General features: G+C 37.9%; 1 long non-coding RNA gene across 1 annotated transcript; it reads left to right on the top strand.

Annotated features, from left to right (window-relative positions):
- The first annotated feature begins 10,102 nt into the window (after positions 1-10,102).
- On the top strand, positions 10,103-15,202 carry LOC121677991. Its single transcript, XR_006021127.1, has 4 exons — positions 10,103-10,143; positions 10,915-11,052; positions 14,220-14,307; positions 14,657-15,202. It is a non-coding gene; the product is annotated as an uncharacterized LOC121677991 (long non-coding RNA).
- The last annotated feature ends 6,619 nt before the right edge of the window (positions 15,203-21,821 follow it).

Raw genomic sequence — 21,821 nt, 5'->3', positions numbered from 1 at the left:
AGGATGTGTAGTTTTAGGGAGCACCAGATTGTATGCATTAGAAGCTGAGACAGTTGATTTCACAGGTGACACCTGTGTCAGTGTTCTAATTAGCCCAGGAACTACTCTGGGAGCTTAACAAGCGCAGCTGCCTTTAGGCCATTATGACATCACAGCCTTTGAAGTCTAAGGGGGAAAATTGAGCTTTTTAACATTTTTAATCCCCTATTTCTCAAAAAGTATAAACTTTATAAAAAATCTGAAATAATAACTCTCTTGCCCCACTCCAGACCTTCAGAACGGTTATTTCAACATGTCTGTACGTTAAGCGGTTAGAGTCGCATTAATTCTTGAAAAAGTAAAAAGAAAAGGTTAAAATAATAACTAGAAAAGCATTTCCTGAAGGAAATACAGTGCATGAAAATGCAAAAATATGATGTAAAATATCATACAGAGTAAAAACAAACTATATTGGTTGCTAAGTAGATGAGGTTTAATATAGTTGGAATGACTGAACAGTTAAATAGGTGGATAGTTTAAATGGTTAAATTATTTAGGTAGATAGTTGACGATAACTGACAGTTGGAATGGCTCTAATGTTTGCTAGCAGTTATGCTAACTATGTTAACAAAGATAATAATATTAACAAAGTTACTATGCTAACTAGCATGCTAACACGCTAGCATGCTAACTATGCTAACCACGTTACTTAGCTAACTTAGCTAATCATTTTTAGCAGTTTTGCTAAAAATGCTAACTAGCATGCTAATATGTTAGCATGCTAACTATGCTAACCACGTTACTTAGCTAACTTAGCTAATCGTTTTTAGCAGTTATGCTAAAAATGCTAACTAGCATGCTAATATGTTAGCATGCTAACTATGCTAACCACATTACTTAGCTAACTTAGCTAATCGTTTTTAGCAGTTATGCTAAAAATGCTAACTAGCATGCTAATATGTTAGCATGCTAACTATGCTAACCACATTACTTAGCTAACATAGCTAATTGTTTTTAGCAGTTTTGCTAAAAATGTTAACTAGCATGCTAACATGCTAGCATGCTAACTATGCTAACCATGTTACTTAGCTAACTTAGCTAACTAGCTACAGTGGGTAGGAGTCATAGTTGATGACAAGTAACAGTTTACAATGGCTGAACAGTTAAAAATGTCAGTAGTTTAAAGGGTTAAATTGTTTAACAGTGAAATATTGTAGTGAGGACTTTTATTTTGAAACAGATTTTGGCAAGGGAAGCAGTTGAACAGGATGTGTAGTCTTAATAGGGCCAGTTTGTATGCTTAAAGCCTGAGACTGGCAGTTGATCCAGGTGGCCCGAACACCTGCCATAGGATTCTAATTGCTTAACGGCCGTATTGTGATGTCATAATCATAATGTTAAGTCAATGGGGAAATTTTGATTCGTTTTTAATTAATAGTTTAAAAAGTATAAAAGTTACAAAGGTGAAAAATACAAAGCCCACATGTCATAAGTAAGACCTACGTAACATAGTTTGAATGAAGTTTCTACGTTAAACGGTTGAAGCTGCATTAAGTGCGTTAGAAGAAGAAGAAGAAGAAGAAGAAGCCTAGGAAGAACAGTACAGTGCATTTCCATGCACTGTAACTAGAAAAGCATTTCCTGAAGGAAATACAGTGCATGAAAATGCAAAAAATATGATGTAAAATATCATACAGAGTAAAAACAAACTATATTGGTTGCTAGGTAGATGAGGTTTAAATAGTTGGAATGACTGAACAGTTAAATAGGTGGATAGTTTATGTAGTTAAATGATTTGCTTGGTAGATAAGGTTTAATATAGTTGGAATAATTGAACGGTTAAATAGGTGGATAATTTAAATGGTTAAATTATTTAGGTAGATAATTGACGATAACTGACAGTTGGAATGGCTCTAATGTTTGCTAGCAGTTATGCTAACTATGTTATCAAAGATAATAATGTTAACCAAGTTACTTAACTTAGTTAACTTAGCTAATGTTTTCATTTTTAATAGTTATGCTAACTAGTATGTTAGCAATGCTGACTTAGTTAACCTAGCTAATCATTTTTAGTAGGTATGCTAACTAGCATGCTAACATGTTAAGTATGCTAACCATGTGACTTAGGTAACTTAGCTAATCATTTTTAGTAGGTATGCTAACTATTCTAACTAACATGTTAACCATGTTACTTAGCTAACCTAGCTAATCATTTTAGCAGTTATGCTAACTATGCTAACTAACATGCTAACTATGCTAACCATGTTACTTAGCTAACTTAGCTAATCATTTTTAGCAGTTTTGCTAAAAATGCTAACTAGCATGCTACTATGCTAGCATGCTAACTATATTAACCATGTTACTTAGCTAACTTAGCTAATCATTTTTAGCAGTTTTGCTAACTATGCTAACTAGCATGCTAACATGATAGCATGCTAACTATGTTAACCATGTTACTTGGCTAACTTAGCTAATCATTTTTAGCAGTTTTGCTAAAAATGCTAACTAGCATGCTAACTATGCTAACCATGTTACTTAGCTAACTTAGCTAATCATTTTTAGCAGTTTTGCTAAAAATGCTAACTAGCATGCTAACTATGCTAACCATGTTACTTAGCTAACTTAGCTAACTAGCTACAGTGGGTAGGAGTCAATAGTTGATGACAAGTAACAGTTACAATGGCTGAACAGTTAAAAAGTTCAGTAGTTTAAAGGCTTAAATTGTTTAACAGTGAAATATTGTAGTGAGGACTTTTATTTTGAAACAGTTTTTGGCAGAGGAAGCAGTTGAACAGGATGTGTAGTCTTAATAGGGCCAGTTTGTATGCTTAAAGCCTGAGACTGGCAGTTGATGCAGGTGGCCCGAACACCTGCCATAGGATTCTAATTGCTTAACGGCTCTATTGTGATGTCATCAGCCCATGTTAAGTCTATGGGGAAATTTTGAGTAGTTTTTAATTAATAGTTTAAAAAGTATAAAAGTTACAAGATGAAAAATACAAAGCCCCCATGTCCTAAGTAAGACCTACGCAACGCAGTTTGAATGAAGTTTCTACGTTAAACGGTTGAAGCTGCATTAAATGCGTTAGAAGAAGAAAAATAATCAGAAGAAGAAAAAGCCTTGGAATAACAGTACAGTGCATTTTCATGCACTGTAATAAAAAGAAGCCAGGATAGTGGATAGTATCAAGATAGTGGATTCCATCCACTATAACTAGAAATGCAATTCCAAGGAATTACCAGTGCATGAAAATGCTAAAGTTGTGATGTAAAATATCATGTATAGTTAAAACAGATAATACAGAGATGGTTACTACGGTGATGCTAGGATAGACATGGTGGTTGCATAGCTTAATAAAAGTTGATAGTTTAAAAGTAGACTGTTTAAAAGCTGAATGTAGATAGTTTAAAATTTGTTGATAGACAGTAGATAGTTTAAAAGTTGTTGATAGACAGCTAGTTTAATAGATAGTTTAATGATAGTTCAAAAGTAGACCGTTTAAAAGTTGAAGGTAAATAGTTTAAAAGTTGTTGACAGACTGGAAGTTGAATGAATGTTGATATTCAAATAGTTTAATGGCTGTGTATAGGTAGATATTTGACGATAACTGAAAGTTAGAATGGCTCTAATGTTTGCTAGCAGTTATGCTAAGATTTTTAACTATGCTAACCATGCTACTTAGCTAATGTTTTATAGCAGTGCTAGCAAAGTCAAAGTCAGCTTTATTGTCAATTTCTTCACATGTTCCAGACATACAAAGAGATCGAAATTACGTTTGTCACTATCCCACGGTGAAGACAAGACATATTTTACCAATTTAAGTCCACAGACAAACATAACATTCAAGTAAACAAAAAAGTAAGTAAATAAGTAAATAAGAGGGCACATATAATAATGAAAAAATAAGAGCAGCAATGCTAACCTGCTAACCATGCTACTTAGCTAACGTTTTCTAGCAGTTTAATGAATGTTGATATTCAAATAGTTTAATGGCTGTGTATAGGTAGATATTTGACGATAACTGAAAGTTTGAATGGTTCTAATGTTTGCTAGCAGTTATGTTAAAGGCCGTGTTGCAGGGTTCATTTTCCAACGAATTTGCACAATTTGCTTGTTGATAATAAACATTTAAACTGTTATCCATTGTATTTGATGTTGTTGGGTATCACAAAACGGAATATAATACGAAAAAGCAGGTACTATTTCACAGCGTTTGAAGTGATTCTCCTTTCCCCCACAATGCATTGCATTACGTCACCTTGGGGAGACTACAGACCAAAGCCCACCTTGAGACCCTTGAGAGTAATGAGAGAGGAGTAAAGAGAGACGAGTAAGGGATTGTTCAGCAGTAGATAGCGCAGATTATAGATAAATAGATAGGCTATAGATAGCCTAGATATGTATATAGACAGGTAGATAGATAGGTAGATAGATCATGTAATATGCTGGTCACAGGGGAGCTCCTCGACCAGCGGCCAAAATGCACTCGCTTCCCTAGTTACTGCAGCTCTCCACCAGTTTCCATCGGGACGGCACAGCCCACACAAGCACCTGCAAAACTGCGACTTGCCCATATTATCTCCCTCTTTGGTAAGCCGTACCCTGACGATGTCAATGGCAATCAATCACGAGCAGTAGTTATCGAAAATATTCATGCTGAAGACACGACCAGCCTAATCGGCGGCGGCTAGAAGCTAAGTAACTGGGGTGGCTCACAGGTGGGACTAAAAAGTTAGCCCAGCTAGCTATCATGATGCTTCATATTCTGATCTTCTGACTAAGTTTGCCCGGTAGCCTACTTATCTGAACTAACGACATGATCACCATCACTAGATATAAAGAAAATGTTGACTTTCATTCGGTGCTGTTCACTGACAGTAACAAAAAAAGTGTCGTAATGTTATAAGCATAATACATTGAACTGAATAGGTGCATTATGTAGCCTATATAACGAGGCCTCTCAAATTCAGAAAATTGCATTAAACTAAAATCGGAAGACATTGTTATCTTTGTTAGACCATAGGGTCGTTGTCATATAAATGCTGTAACGAAATTCGAAGTGTAAATATACAAACTTTATGTTGAAAGTGTAACCGCGACCGTTTCCCATAGGAATGAATGTAAAACATACCCTCCAAAACGAGACCTCCCGAAATTCAGAAAAATTACTAAATTGATATCTGGCACCGTTATTACCATTGGTAGATCATAGGGTAGCTGTGATATAAATGCTGTGACGAAACTCGAAGTGTAAATATACAAACTTTATGTTGAAAGTGTAACCGCGACCGTTTCCCATAGGAATGAATGTAAAACATACCCTCCAAAACGAGACCTCCCGAAATTCAGAAAAATTACTAAATTGATATCAGGCACTGTTATTACCATTGGTAGATCATAGGGTAGCTGTGATATAAATGCTGTGACGAAATTCGAAGTGTAAATATACAAACTTTATGTAGAAAGTGTAAGCGCGATGTCCATTGAAATGCATTGAAATGAATGAAGCGCAGATCAAGTAGTCCCCAAAGTGACGTCATCGCCGAATTGCGTACAAAAAACCCGCTAATGCTAAAAACAACAAAAACTGGCATTTAACAGAATTTGGAGACATTTTTAAAAATGATATACATATATTGAGTGCTTTATGTACCCATTAATCAACAGTGGTGGTTAACCTGCAACACAGGCTTTAAGATTTGTAATTCTGCTAGCTGACTTAGCTAATCATTTTAAGCAGTTTTGCTAAAAATGCTAACTAGCATGCTAGCATGCTAACTATGCTAACCATATGACTTAGCTAACTTAGGTAATCATTTTAAGCAGTTTTGTTAAAAATGCTAACTAGCATGCTAACATGCTAGCATGCTAACTATGCTAACCATATGACTTAGCTAACTTAGCTAATCATTTTAAGCAGTTTTGCTAAAAATGCTAACTAGCATGCTAGCATGCTAACTATGCTAACCATGTGACTTAGCTAACTTAGCTAATCATTTTTTGCAGTTTTGCTAAAAATGCTAACTAGCATGCTAACATGCTAGCATGCTAACTATGCTAACCATGTTACTTAGCTAACTTAGCTAACTAGCTACAGTGGGTAGGAATCATAGTTGATGACAAGTAACAGTTACAATGGCTGAACAGTTAAAAAGTTCAGTAGTTTAAAGGGTTGAATTGTTTAACAGTGAAATATTGTAGTGAGGACTTTTATTTTGAAACAGTTTTTGGCAGAGGAAGCAGTTGAACAGGATGTGTAGTCTTAATAGGGCCAGTTTGTATGCTTAAAGCCTGAGACTGGCAGTTGGTCCAGGTGGCCCGAACACCTGCCATAGGATTCTAATTGCTTAACGGCTCTATTGTGATGTCATCAGCCCATGTTAAGTCTATGGAGAAATTTTGACTAGTTTTTAATTAATAGTTTAAAAAGTATAAAAGTTACAAAGCTGAAAAATACATAGCACCCATGTCCTAAGTAAGACCTACGTAACATAGTTTGAATGAAGTTTCTACGTTAAACGGTTGAAGCTGCATTAAACGCGTTAGAAGAAGAAGAAGAATAAGAAGAAGCCTAGGAAGAACAGTACAGTGCATTTTCATGCACTGTAATAAGAAGCCTAGGAAGAACAGTACAGTGCATTTTCATGCACTGTAATAAGAAGAAGCCTAGGAAGAACAGTACAGTGCATTTTCATGCACTGTAATAAGAAGAAGCCTAGGAAGAACAGTACAGTGCATTTTCATGCACTGTAATAAGAAGCCTAGGAAGAACAGTACAGTGCATTTTCATGCACTGTAATAAGTGTATATGCAGAATGAAAAGCAGTGGAATATGGCTATGTACAGTATAAGTGTAATTACAGTATGTACATCTGTAAATAAATAGATGGATGGGATAGATGTTTTATAGTAGTGCTAGCAATGCTAACCATGCTACTTAGCTAACTTAACTAACATTTTCTAGTAGTTTTGCTAAACATTTTCTAGCAGTATCTACCTATACACATTCATTAAACTTCCAGTCTGTCAACAACTTTTAAACTATTTACCTTCAACTTTTAAACGGTCTACTTTTAAACTATCTATTAAACTAGCTGTCTATCAACAACTTTTAAACTATCTACTGGCTATCAACAACTTTTAAACTATCTACATTCAGCTTTTAAACAGTCTACTTTTAAACTATCAACTTTTATTAAGCTATGCAGCCACCATGTCTATCCTAGCATCACCGTAGTAACCATCTCTGTATTATCTATTTTAACTATGATACATGACATTTTACATCACAACTTTAGCATTTTCATGCACTGGTAATTCCTTGGAATTGCATTTCTAGTTGAGAGATTGTTGTTTTTAATCACCTTAGTTACATTTCCACTCAAGGCATTTCGCGCCACATAGATGGAACTAGGCCTGTCAAACTCGATTCCTTTTAAGGATCCGGGTTATTCTGAGTCACTCACTAAACTGATCCGGGTTGAACGAGTCACTTGAGTCACTTGAGTCAGTATTGCTAAATCGCAAAGAAATTCAGTCCTACGTTCAAGCAGTGCAGTGGGGTGCTTCATTTCGTTAAGTGCCTTCTCATGTTGGATGTGGATCCTCCATGATTTGAAACCAGGTTTTTGCAGTACTTGCATTTAGCCTAAGAGTTTTGGTCTCCTGGTCAAAGTGCATCCACACATTGTTCATCTTTTTGGTGCTCATGTTCAGAAACTTTGATCTTATTGACAGGGAGGGTAGCCTATATTATAATAATTAATTATTTGTTGTTGTTTTGTTAACAATAGAAAATTTGCCTAGGTCTAATGCTACTCTGCTACAATGTTTATTACCACTACTATATACTAATAGTAGGCTACTAGGAATCTATTCTAATAAGTATTATAGGCAGCTAATAGGCCTACTAGGCAACTAATATTATTAGCCTATTAATCATAGCTATACATATATACATATATATATATATATATATATATATATATATATATATATATATATATATATATGATGTTAGGTAGCCTAATATAATATCATATATAATATAATATGATATAATATAATATAATATAATATAATATAATATAATATAATATAAAATAGCCTAATATAATAGCATCAAAATCTCCACCCACTCACGGGAAAGAAAGCAGTTTGAGCCAGACTGTTTATTTATTGTCTTAACCTAGCCTAAGCAATTGACTTTCAATGTAGACATAGAAACAGGAACGTAGAAATGCCCTGCAGTGACTAAATTATTATTGTTGTTATTATTATTATTACTACTACTACTACTACTACTACTATTCTCATTAGGCCTATTATTATTATCACCTTGACACGAGTAGAAACTAGGCTACTTGCTCGTCTACAGATCCACTCATGACAATGTAGCCGGCTGATTCGACTGACTCGCACTCATAACAACATAATGTAACCGGTCCGCCCGCGGCTGATCCAAATGACCCAGGTAGGCTAGCTTACTCAAGCAACTCCATACAGAGCTTGCAATGTTTCGGACATTGCAACTGTATTCGCGACCTAATTGCATTTTAAAGTAGGCTATGCGTGCAGAATATATGTTATTTCAGAAGTGAACGCATGGCTTTTGTTGTGGATTTTCTTTTAACCTTGACGAGGAGTTACTCGTTCCTATAAAGATCCACTCATGACAACGTAGCCGGCTGATTCAGCTGACTCGCACTTATAACAACAACGTAACCGGCCCGCTTGGCTGATCCGACTGGCTAGCCTACTCTCCATACAGAGCTTGCAATGTTTCAGACTGTCTTCGCGACCTAATTGCATTTTAAAGTAGGCTATGCGTGCAGAATATATGTTATTTCAGAAGTGAACGCATGGCTTTTGTTGTGGATTTTCTTTTAACCTTGACGAGGAGTTACTCGCTCCTCTAAAGATCCACTCATGACAACGTAGCCGGCTGATTCGGCTGACTCGCACTCATAACAACGTAACCGGCCCGCCCTGCTGATCCAACAGACCCGGCTAGCCTGAGCAGCTCCATACAGAGCTTGCAATGTTTCGGACTGTCTTCGCGACCTAATTGCATTTTAAAGTAGGCTATGCTTACGTGTAGAACATTGTATGCTATTTCAGAAGTGAAAGAATGGCTTTTGTTGTGGATTTGCTTTTCACCTTGACGAGGAGTTACTCGCTCGTCTACAGATCCACTCATGACAATGTAGCCGGCTGATTCGGCTGACTCGCACTCATAACAACGTAACCGGCCCGCCCTGCTGATCCAACTGACCCGGCTAGCCTGAGCAGCTCCATACAGAGCTTGCAATGTTTCGGACTGTCTTCGCGACCTAATTGCATTTAAAAGTAGGCCTAGGCTATGCCTACGTGTAGGACATTGTATGTTATTTCAGAAGTGAAAGAATGGCTTTTGTTGTGGATTTGCTTTTCACCTTGACGAGGAGTTACTCGCTCGTCTACTGATCCACTCATGACAACGTAGCCGGCTGATTCGGCTGACTCGCACTCATAACGTAACCGCCTGGCCCAGCGATCCGACTAACCCGGGTATACAAAGCAGCTCCATTAAGAGCGTGCAATGTTTCGGACTGTCTGCGCGACCTAATTGCATTTTAATATGCTACATCTATACACCAAATCTAAAGTATGCCTAGGCTACATGCAGAACATTGAATGTTATTTAAGAGGTGAAGAATGGCTTTTGTTGTGGAATTGCTTTTCACTTTGAGGAGGAGCTACTCGCTCGTCTACAGCCACTCATGACAACGTAGCCGTAGCCGACTCGTACTCAATGTAGCCTAACCGGCCGGCTGATCCGACTAACCCGGCTCTGCGGGAAGTTAACCAGTTATCTCAGACTGCCTGCTCACTCAGTCGCTTGAGTTGATTTGTGGAGTTGTGGTTATCCTACTTACGAAATTGTTACATTTTTGGCAGCTATGATGGCTAGTAGGCTAGCTAAATGTTGCAAGAGGTTTGTGTGTGGCGCTGTTTATCGTTTTAGATTGAATTGTAGTAGGACTCAACTGATCCGAGTTAATGATACTAGAGACTCGCGACTCATGGGTTAATTTAAAGATACGGGTGAAAGATCCGAGTGAATCACGACTCAAACAGGCGTAGATGGAACACACAGACATTTCATGGAAACTTTCCAAAAGGTAAGACCCGTTTTATTTATTGTTGCACATATAGCCCTATGCAGTCAGACATTATTTTTATCTACTGTAAGTTCGCAAATCAATTTTGCTGTGCTGTAGCCTAACTCAAACTGAAGCTGGTTATATTCAATCTTGTCTGTTTCTACTTAGCCTAAAGCAAGGGCTAAACAGTGTCTAGCTAAAATATGACAATTTCATGTGAAAAGTATGGTATAATGTTATAGGCTACAGCAGGCTATATATATGCTGCCTCTTATCTAAGCTTGTTATATATATATATATATATATATATATATATATATATATATACTGTATATATAGAACTATATAGGCTATACAGTCTATGCTTTTACCAATTTCCCTCGCCTCAACCAGAGCTTCTAAAGCCAACTTTAAGCTAGCTAGCAAGTAGCCTAGCCAAGTTGACTTTAGAGACAGCTTTTCTGCACAAATGTAGGAGTAGATTTTTACTCTCAGAGGTGAGTAATTGCAAGTTACATTTACAGCATTTCGTTTTCCGAAAGTAAATTGCTCTCGTGTAACGTTTAGGCTGTTTGAAGGTAGCCATGTTGCTGAAATAAGGCTACCTAGCCTGCTTAACTTCAGGAGGTCAGTTTTGTATTGCTACAGTTTGAAACAATTAACGTGCGCTGTTTCATATTAGGCTACCTTTTTTTTTACTTAACATTTCATGGACAGTCTATTATTGTATCCCCCCCGGTTTTAAAAATGTTGTAAGACCTATCATATACACTAGTTTCTATCTTTCAGATCCAGGTGATGCATTTTACAGAATCACAATGGTGAATCAAGTTAATGGCCAAGCTAGCTGCTACACCAAAGCTTCTGAATCTCTTCCAAGCCAAGGGTGGAACCATAGGGTTGAGGTTGCAGGCCATCCTACTCAAGGTATCCTTCAATGAGTTATGTTAGCTAATATTTTATTTAAGGAAGGGTTAGGAATGGGTTGGAATATCGTTTGCATTACTTAAATGTACAAGAAATAATGCTAGCCTGCAATTCAGGCTCAGATGCTATGCACTATTGCTTTGCTGGGACCAATGACTTCCTGGAGCCATAGTTGGTTACATAGACATAATATACATAGACGCCGCATCGACCGCTACTCCTTACTAGCGCTGACGAGATTTGGAGCCGCCATCTTGGACCGGTCATCCACTCCACTCAGTGTAATCTGTTTGGCCTGTGAGATGAGCTGTCAGCGCACTTAATTAATCATATCTCACTGAATACCGAACAGATTCTCACTCGGTTTTTTTTGCTGCAAAGGTCATACATGTAGCTATGATACAGGACACATGATTTAGCGTATTTTAATATTCATAGTGGGTTTAACAGTAATAGAATATTCTGATATATGATATAAAGTGACCTGACGTCCGATATCAAAACTGGGAACATAATCCATGTTTGACAGCATAGACAAAACTAGTTTGATACAAGTTCAATGAGTTAAATATAGTTCACAGTTGACAGAAAAGTTCCATCAACAGCATTATTCACAGAAAGGTTCTATAAACATTTAAGTGAGATCAGTGCCATTCAGACATCTGAGGGGTATTCCAAATAGGCCTATGTGGTTTAGTGACAAACTTGGGTAAATTGACAGAATAAGTTGTAAACCTTCCAGTAGAAAAGCTGTATACAGGAAACATGGTTGTGTGTATTTTAATATTCATAGTGGGCTTAATAGTAATAGAATATTCTCATATATGATATATTATAAAGTGATGACATCCAATATAAACACTGGGAACATAACTAATCCATGTTTGACAGCATAGACAGAAACTGGTTTGATACAAGTTTTAATGGGTTAAATTGACAGAAAAAATCCATTAACATTTTCAGTTCAGTGCCATCAAAAATAAAGTTTGATGAACAGACATTGGTGTGGCATAAGTAAAGGAAATGGAGTAACTGGGTTCAATATCAACAGCATTTGTTAGACAAGTTCCATAAATACTGTAAAGTGCAAGTTTGTAGGTTTGTTTCTGATCCTTAAAAAACAGACATTGGTTTGGCATAGTAAGTGTAACTTCATCAATTCAAGACAAAAAGGTGACTTGTCACTTGTACAGTGTCAATGGGTTCATCAACAGCATCTGTTATTTACAGTTCACAGAAAGCTTTCAGCCCCAATGAAGAGATTAAATAAATAAGAATTAAGAAACATTTTAGAAACTGCTAAGATCAGCCCCGTTCATTGCAATCAGTAAAGAATCGGGGAGTGTCTTCACAGGCTCAGTGAGACAGAGGTTACTGTCATGCAGTTGGTTCTATGATTTCGATAACTGGTGCATGTCATTTTGTATGTTCCCACCTTGCTAAAATTGCTTGGGTACACTTTGGCTAAGAAAAAAGTGCTTCAGACAGCAGGTGGGCAAATAAGATAGCAGTACATAGTGAAACTGGGTAAACTCCCTAAAAGAGGACCGAGTCAACCAGACGATGGGGAAATGGGACACAGAGTGGTGAATGCAGGTGATGAAGGTGGAGCTCATAAATCAAATATTCAGTCACAGTGTAGCAGATGCCCTCCAATACTGCAATGAAGAGCTGCACCTTCCTCAGTTCCAGGGATGTGAGGAGACTATTCAGTTCATTCACAGTCTCCTTGAGCAAGGCAGTTGTTCTGGGGAGATATAAAATAAATAAATGAATAAAATGAATAAAGGAATTTGAGAGGCATCTTATTCTTGTTAGGGTAAATGACATGTGAATAATACAGTGTTGGGCAAGCTACTTAGACATTGTAGTGAGCTAAACTATCAGTTACTCTGCTATGAATAAAACACTACACAATACTACCACCCAGTCAAATGTATTATTAACACAAACACAGCAGTAGGCTAGTTCTCTACATAGGAAGCTACTTTAAATTGTGCCAATTACACATGACAAGAAAAGTGTAGCTTGTGTGGCTAAGCCACTTGATAAATAAAGAAGTTAAGCTATTGAAAAGTTACTTTATTCAGAAAATAGTGAAGCTACCAACACGCTTAGGCTACAAGTAGCAGCTAGCGATTGCCCAATAATATAGGCTACAGTCTGTGCCACTTGTGTAAAATTCGCCAGCCAAATCTAGTATGATTTATTTCTACAATAGCCTTTTTGTGTCAGTTGTAATCTAAGTCAGTGTTATGGAATATGACTTATTAAGTCTCAGTTCATAGCCAGGTGAACACCGAGTAAACAGCCTAGCTAGCTGGCTACGATTCTCATACAGTAATATCAAAGATCCTTGCTCCTTCTCAACTCTCTGGTAATATTCTATTCACAAAATACAACCATTAGTACGGTAATGTTAAATCTTACTTGAGAAAAGTAAATCCCCCGAGCCCTGTTTGCGATGGTTCGTCGATTTGAGCAGGAACATGCTGCACAGTACTGGCATCTTGTGTCTTCTGCTGCAACGCAACGAGGAGTATGACCGGTCCAAGATGGCGGCCGCATTTCTCGTTTCCAGCAGCCAATGCGGCGTCTATGTATATTATGTCTATGGTTGGTTACCTGAAAACGTCAGATAACCAACTATAAATACAGGAAGTGTTTCAATAGATGTGTCCCGGAAACAGCACATCAATGAGCCTTGATGGGGTTTCATATACCGGTAATACAATTTCAGCTTTAAAGGGAAACTTGGCAGGATTTCCCCCTCTGCTGGAGAAATTGTGCATTATGCTATTTCAAACTGTGGGAAAAGGTAATGATAAAGCACATGGATTTGTTTACAAGCTAGCGAACGGTTAGCATAAGTTTGGCAGAACTATGTGGATGTTACAAGGTAAGAAACACGATTTAAAACGAGTTTCTTGTTTCTCACTTCTCTCTCCGGGACGGTAAGTCTCAATGTTGCAAGGTTGGTTTTCCGCCTGGGGACGCTAGGCGCAGCGGGGAAAGTCACCATTTTCACCGGAACAGGTCATTTAACCATCCGAATGATTTCTAAACGGGTTTATTACGTTGATATAGTTGCCAAGTTCCCCTTTAAAAAGTTTTAGATCAGTGAATGTTTTCCAGCCCTTGAATAATGTTTATTTTTGTCATTTCAGGCTCCAACCAATCCTAACGCTAACTTGACCAGAGATGTTGTCATCGGTGTTTCGGGGATCTTTAGATCATCTTCTAAAAAAGTATGATGTAAGTACATATTAAAATATGAAGGTCATCCCTATATAAAGTGTATTTCTCCCAATAATCCTTGCCAAGCTACTGATGTTTGCAGATTTGCACTACTATGTCTCTTTCTAATTTGCCTCTAAAAGTTCCTTGCTAAGGTTTTCTTTCCAAACGGCAGCCGATAGCCACTTTTACAGACCTTATTAATAAGCAGAGCAGCAGAGTTAATCCAGTTGCTGACCCTTGGCTTAACAAATGACTTTAGAGATAGGTTGATAGGTGACCAGCCTGTCTTTGTGAATGTAGAGTAAAATACTCATCCATACAGTGCAGGGCTGAACAGTCATACACAATGTTCTTACTATTCCAGGATGCTGATGAAGATAGTGTGCCACAGGACCTTGCTGTACAAAAAATGGAAATCAACAGCATCGAGACCAATACATCAGAGGGTCCCGATGACGTTGGTATCGTGGTAGAGGGAATGAAAGTTCTGACTGCTCTGGATAACTTTCCAAGGGCTTGCTCCATGCTCCTTGGGTGGACATATTCAGTGAATCCAGCCTATACCAAGGAGCCCAGATATACGTTTGAAATCCCCCAGAAACTCCTCTTTGAGCTGGACTGTTCAAAGCCAAAAGGTGAACATTCTCAAGAACAAACTGCTAGCTTAGGAAAATGGACCCTTGCAAAATGAAAAGGAATTGTTAAGTCTCTGTCAAATGTCACATGGTTACCTTCAAATGCTTGAGTTGCTCAACCATACTCATTTTAAGAGAAGTGACTTTTTTTACTTATAATTGGAAAAATTATCTTGTGATTCTACTGTTTACAACAAGGATGAAAATTGGACATGATTTAGTCAAAGAATTTCAGTTACACAAATGAGTAATGTGATCGTTCCAGTAGAAATTAATCCAATTCTATCTGCTCTGTCCAAGTCCAAATGCATTTTGCATTTAAAAAATGTTGGGTAAACCTGGGAGACAAAATTGCACAAATAAATGAAATGATACATGTTTACCTCTTATTATTTTTTTTAAGTAAATTTTGGTATTATAAGAAGGTATGATATTTAGTGATTTAGAAGGCATTAGACAAGGCACTGAAATATGATTTATATAATTAATTTTATTTAATGAATGCAAATAACCTTCATCCAGACATTTAGTAATCTTATAACAAATTCCACCAGATAATTAGTAAATATAAATAACTTTTGCCCAAATAATTAGTAAATATAAATTAGGTTGGACCAGATATGTAGTAAATCTAAATTAATTTTGCATAGAAAGTTAGTAAATGCAAGTCAGTTTTGCTTGTGAAATTAATTTGGATTTACTCAATAGTTTTAGGCTATATAACTCATCATTTGGCATGCAATTACTAAATCTTACACATTTTAACTGTTGCTGTTATTACAATGTATTTAATTTTTTTGTGTAAATCTAGTTGACTTATTCAATGAATTTTAATCAAAGTTGTAGTACTTAAAATCTATTCAATTATATCACTTGTCACTTTGTTGCCACAATTTTTTTAAGTAACCATTGGTCACATTTTTTACAGTGTGTATTGGCAAATAACAGCCCTTCTCTGTAGCTTGTTTGTTAGTTAACCCTTCATTATGATATCCATATTCTATTAATAATGTCATACTACTGGTATGGTACCGGTAATTGTTACACCTTTCTTTTAGCCTAGAAATCTAGACGCACCCTAGCAGGGCTAGTCTAGCAACTCTCCGTTGGCTTGTGAGCTGGAAAAATTAAACTTCTATCAGGCCAATCAAATTGTGTATAGAGATGTTAGGCGGGCTTAACATAATGATTGATGGCAGAGTTGCAAGGGTTTGGCTTGAATTCCCTGCTACTTGAAAACAAAGAAGATGGATGTTGCTGTTGGCGAACAGTGTGACACGAGTTAAGCTTTATTTAAGTTGGCAAAAGTTTGAACTATAGCCAACTAGCTCCGCTGGTGGGAAAACGCATGGGACTATAGCTCTGTCCTATTGCGTGCAGAGGGAATTTGAAAGACAACCAATTATCCCACCCCTCGGACTGAGCACTGCCAACGGTAAATGCCCAGACCCTACATTTTAATGTGGGTCTGGCTCGTCAGGCTACCTTTCTTTATATTTAAATGGTTAAATAAATAATTTTGGTTTAAAGTTGCTCTAAGCGATGCTATGCGTTTTTTAGGCTAAAACATTTTATGTCACTTACTGCAAACAGCACCTAACCAACCGCTAGCTGTCTGTGTCCTGAATACTGTAAAAAAAACACAACCTCTGTGGACAGCCCAGGCTCCAAGAACGGCAACAAAAACAACCTGGGCAAACCTAGCCCATGAAAACATAACAAACTGTTCCAGCAAATCACAGACGAGATGTGAGTTTAGGAGAGTTTCAATTGGGAGCAGCACGTGAGGGAGGGGGAGGAAGTAGCGAGCTAGCTCTGTTTTGTTTGAAAGTCAACAGAAGTGACGTTGCCCAGCATCGCTTTGAGCATCAACCCTGATGAAAGTTTCATAGATGTGACATAGCGTAGAAGCGACTGTGAGTCTGTTATTAGCGTCACGGGTTGGCTTCGATGTGAGTGGTTGAAGTAGCACGTCAATAGATGACGGACAAGTGGCTTATTCAATCATATGCAAGCATTTTTTGATTAGGCCCAGCCTTCTGAAGCAACACTTCAATTGATCGGTTCCAGATGGATGAGTGGAGCTAGGCGGAGCGAAATTCATCTGGCTATTGCCAGGTTAACAAAATGTTGCTCTCAATCAAATGTTTGTAAATTACCACAAAATATTGCAAAATGAAAGCACAATTGAGTGAAAAGAACACATGATTTAGTAAAATGAGTGCATGTTCTCTTGATATACAAAATAAATCTTGCAAAGGCACCTCTGGGGCTCCATACATTTCTGTGTGGTGGTCCACAAGATCTGACCAGTTTGTGTTGCTATCATAATGTTAGACACTGTCTCTTTATTTTGCCACTTGCGTTGACATGAAAGCAAAGTCTATTTTTGACCAAACCTAATAGGCTAATGATTAAGTAAGTACTTGAGGACCAAATCAATGGTCCTCTCTGTCTCTCTGCTAAATCAACTGAAATCAGTTAGCCAAATGAAGCAACCCTTTTCAAGTGAAGTCTGTAGAAATCGGTAAAGTTATAACTAAGATTGCCCACTGCCATCGACTCTGTCAGGGATATTTCAGTTACAATAAAATATTTTCTAAGATGTGAAATAGATTCTAATGCTTTACATTGTATAAGGAACCCTCTAATATTGTGTGTGATGGTTTGCCGTGACAACAATTCCAACTTCAAGTTTGTCACATACTCGATAAGGTTGTCAGAATGACATTTTTAGACTCTGAGACAGCTAAACTTGTCAGTAAGTTAAATAGAAATGATAAAAATAGCAACAATAAAATAGTAATTTAAGTCTTAAGAGCAAAAAGAAAGATATAAGAAGATATAATTAAAGGTAACAGTGCAATGTAAACAGTGTAGACAGTACGTCACTATAAACACTTAGAGGTCTGTAGGGTGATCATATGAAATGTGTATGCTTTTAATAGTCAAAAAGAATGAAATGCCCGCACTGCTAAAAATTCCCATACATTTACTATGTGCTGCTGGGAGTTTTTAGCAGGGTATTTCATTCTTTTTGACTTCTAGTTCCATTTGCCCTGCACCTCACCAGTGGGGATGTGCACACTACTACAGGTATTCTATGCTTTTAATAGTGAAATGTTGTCAGTGTTAAAAGTGTTAATGACTGAATCAGGGATCAATCAGACAGGGCGTGGTTTTTGCAGTGATGTGCGCCTTTTTATGTTATTTCGTAGTATGAGTACGGCCTCAGTGCCTCGAATTGTAAAAAGTTCAACTCCAAGCGGAAAAAGCGCCTGCATTTTTACGAAAACATAGTGGACCCGCTGGGTGGGGTGACTGTTCTCTCCCTTCACTAGGCTACATACAGTGTCAGAAGTGGGATGGCTTGTTGTGAGGCCAAGCGTGTCCAATGTGAGAGCCGTATGAAGGACCCCTGTGTGAGGGGACCCCAGAGATGGGTGAAGGGCTAGTGCGAGGGGCACCCTGGGATAGGCAAAGTATGGCTGGTGGATGCGTGAGAGGCATCAGTGTATGTGAAGTACTTCCCTGGCTCTTTGTCGTCGTGTTCAAACAAGTTTAGTCGGAGACCTGGGTTTGAGGCCTGGTGTGGTGACTGCTCTCTCCCTTCACTACATGGTGCATTATTAAAAATGTTATTGTCTACACTAAGTATTGCCCCCAAAGCAGTCTCATTTATATACTTTCATTCACACTTCCACAGAAAAAGGCAAAGGACTAAACCCTTCTATTTATCCCTATTTATAACAAACTTCTGCCCTTTCCAATATTATCTCCACTGTATTGTAGCACTCCACAACGTTCAATCTGTGTAAACCCATGCTGAAAATCAGATCAAATATGCAAACTGACACACAATTCTTGGATAAAATATTGGCAACTGTAGCCTTTGCAGGCAAGACAATGCCAAATAGTTACAGTTGGCTATGTGTGGGAGAAGCACATGTGTCACTTAAACATGGGTGTGTTTGTGTGCATCATACATATGTGTCTCTGTTCATGGGTGTGTCTGCGTGTGAATTCCTATGTGTGTGTGTGTGTGTGTCACACTGAGTGTGAATTCCTATGGCTAGATGGGTGTGGGCAACTGGGCATGTATTTGTGGTTAGGTGCTGACTTTACATGTTTTATGTATACATATGTGTGTGCGAGTGTGTCTGGGAGAGGTCCAGTGTATACGTTTTATTGCTGTGTGTGTGTCTACCCATGGTTGGCATCTGAATGTGGGTAAAGACCTTGGAATTAGTCTGTAGATGATCATCTAGAGATTATGTGACCTGAAATGAATCGTTGCTTGGACAGAAAAGTACACACAGACCCACAGACACACACACAGTTGGGAATTTTACAGCTACAGTTTTTAAGCTACAGTGGGGAGTAGCTTTAATTGCAATGCTCATATGCTAAGCTGCATATGAGCATTGCAGCCTATCCACTGTGCTTGACTGCAAAACTGAAGATTGCATCCATATGACTGGGGAAATAGTTATGAAGACAGATCTAGACACTTGGTAAACAGTATTAGACTACAACAGAAATCCAAAGGTATATTATAAGTATAAGTATATACTTTTTTGATCCCGTGAGGGAAATTTGGTCTCTGCATTTATCCCAATCCGTGAATTAGTGAAACACACAGTGAGGTGAAACACACACTAATCCCGGCGCAGTGAGCTGCCTGCAACAACAGCGGCGCTCGGGGAGCAGTGAGGGGTTAGGTGCCTTCAGCCATGCCTACTGGTAGGGGTTCGAACCGGCAACCCTCCGGTTACAAGTCCGAGGCGCTAACCAGTAGGCCACGGCTGCCCCAAAAGTCACACAGGGTATGTGATGTGACATGTAAGCTTATGAAAGATTTGTCAAATTTTAAATATCTACATGAGTCATTTGTGTCATTAATTTGTTTTATTGCTGGCAGTGAAGTCATTGTGTTTTCTTTAACTCAAATACTACCATCTTAATAAAATGTCAAGATTATATTGTTGATAAAACATGTTTACTCACTGCTACATCAGTATCAGTATGTCTCACTTCCTTCCAGTAACGTATTAACAGGATTCACCAGCAGATGGAGACAAAGTCTGGATAGAATGTCATCACAGTGCAAATCAGACCAGATTGAAGAGAAGGTTCTAGTCTCACTTCACCTGGCCTTTGAGGCCTGTGTCAGTAGATTTAGTTAAACACATCAGGGTAGATGACACATATGGTGAAGTTGTATATCTAATGATTTGACTGATTTCATGTTGAAGAATGAAACATAAGGGCTGTGAAACCTTAAAGGTCAGATTGAAATTCTGCTTGAATGGAGAGGTGAGGGTATACTATGCTCTCTTCTCTTAGTAAATCTTTTGTGGATAGGTTTCCCTCCTCACCTTGCTCAGATATGGATCTTTGCTAGATCTGTTCAAGACTCATATCAGTATCTAGTCATGTAAAAATGTTGTGGCCTGAGTATTTCATCATGAATCTCATTGCTACCAGTAGTTGCCAAGTGAATGAGGGTGCCTGAACAGAAACCATGAAATGTAATGTAAGAGACCAGGGACCTTTCCACCATAATGTACATGCTCTGTAACTATTTGACTGCATTAAAAGAGGACCCTTATTAACACCCACTTGGGATGTGATCATTGTGGAGCGTGGGGAGTGGCGTGGGGTGGGGGATGTTACATTGAGGAGCCTGTAACTCTAGACAGTGACTAATTTCAGACTTCATAGCTTTTGGATTTCATGGCCCTGTGTTATAATTTAAATGCAAATGTGTTTTTTTTTTCCATTCGCCACAGTGTGGGGACTGGCTTTGACTGTGCAAATTGTAATTATGCGGATGTGTGTTGTGTACTTTTAAGTGCTTGTGTGTGTTTGACTGTGCCACACAAATACATTAGCAAAGCACCAGATCAGAGGCCAAACTCATTTATTTATGACCAAGATGAGAAAACTCTGATCTGATGTGTGTGAGGAATATGCCTGAGGAAACAAGCCATAGCAATATTGCTAATATTAGTACACTTTAATTGTGACCTATTCATCCTGATTATTCTCTAATGTTACATGACACTTTGTTAAATTTGAGCACATCATGTTATTGTATGCAGTTGCAGTTGTGCTTATACCAGATTTTTTGTTGATCTGCAGTTTAAAGGATGTTTTTTTTTATTACTTTTTTTACCAATCTTAAACAATGACAGCTCATTCACCCAGAACTCCAGTGTGTTGTCTGTGACACTAATGGAAAAGTTCAATCAGGGTTTCCACCAGAGAGTCTAAAACTGAGTCAGCCCTTGTGTGCTAGATACCTCTGTCCTTATCCAACCCTTTCCTATGCATCAATTATAGAGGACCGTCCACCTTCATCTCTATGCCCTGCTCACTAAATGGAAGCAATTTTCCGGTGTGGTGTCAGTACATATGGGTTGTTTTGGAACATTTGGCAACGGCTGTCTCTTCTGTGTATGTGTGTGTATGTGTTTATCCAACTGTTTCGTTGTAGATTGATGGAATGACTGTCTATTTGTGTGTGTGTGTGTGTGTGGCCAAATATGCATTATTCACTGCAAAAGGCTTGAGTTACACAATACATTATTCAAAGAGTATGTCTCCCATGCTGATAGATGTAGTTCAAGCATAGTTTCTCTACCTTCCATACTCAAGATATCTTCCATTTTGATCCATACTTTTTAGAGCATGACTAAGTTCCACCTTTTGCTGATGGTGTTATATGTGAAAAGAGAGAAACATAAATATGTAATTATTTTGTTACCTTACTTTTTTATACATGCATGAGTGAAAGCAATCTTAAATGGAGCAAACATATTGTTTCTAGGGTGAGATGATAAATGGTTATTGGATAATGGTTGGACATTAAAGGTGACGTTATAAAATCTG

The sequence above is a fragment of the Alosa sapidissima genome, chromosome 12, assembly GCF_018492685.1.
Source record: "Alosa sapidissima isolate fAloSap1 chromosome 12, fAloSap1.pri, whole genome shotgun sequence".
In the NCBI taxonomy this organism is placed as follows: Eukaryota; Metazoa; Chordata; class Actinopteri; order Clupeiformes; family Clupeidae; genus Alosa; species Alosa sapidissima.
The sequence above is the reverse complement of the archived record's forward strand: the minus strand, read 5'-3'. Positions and strand labels throughout refer to the sequence as shown.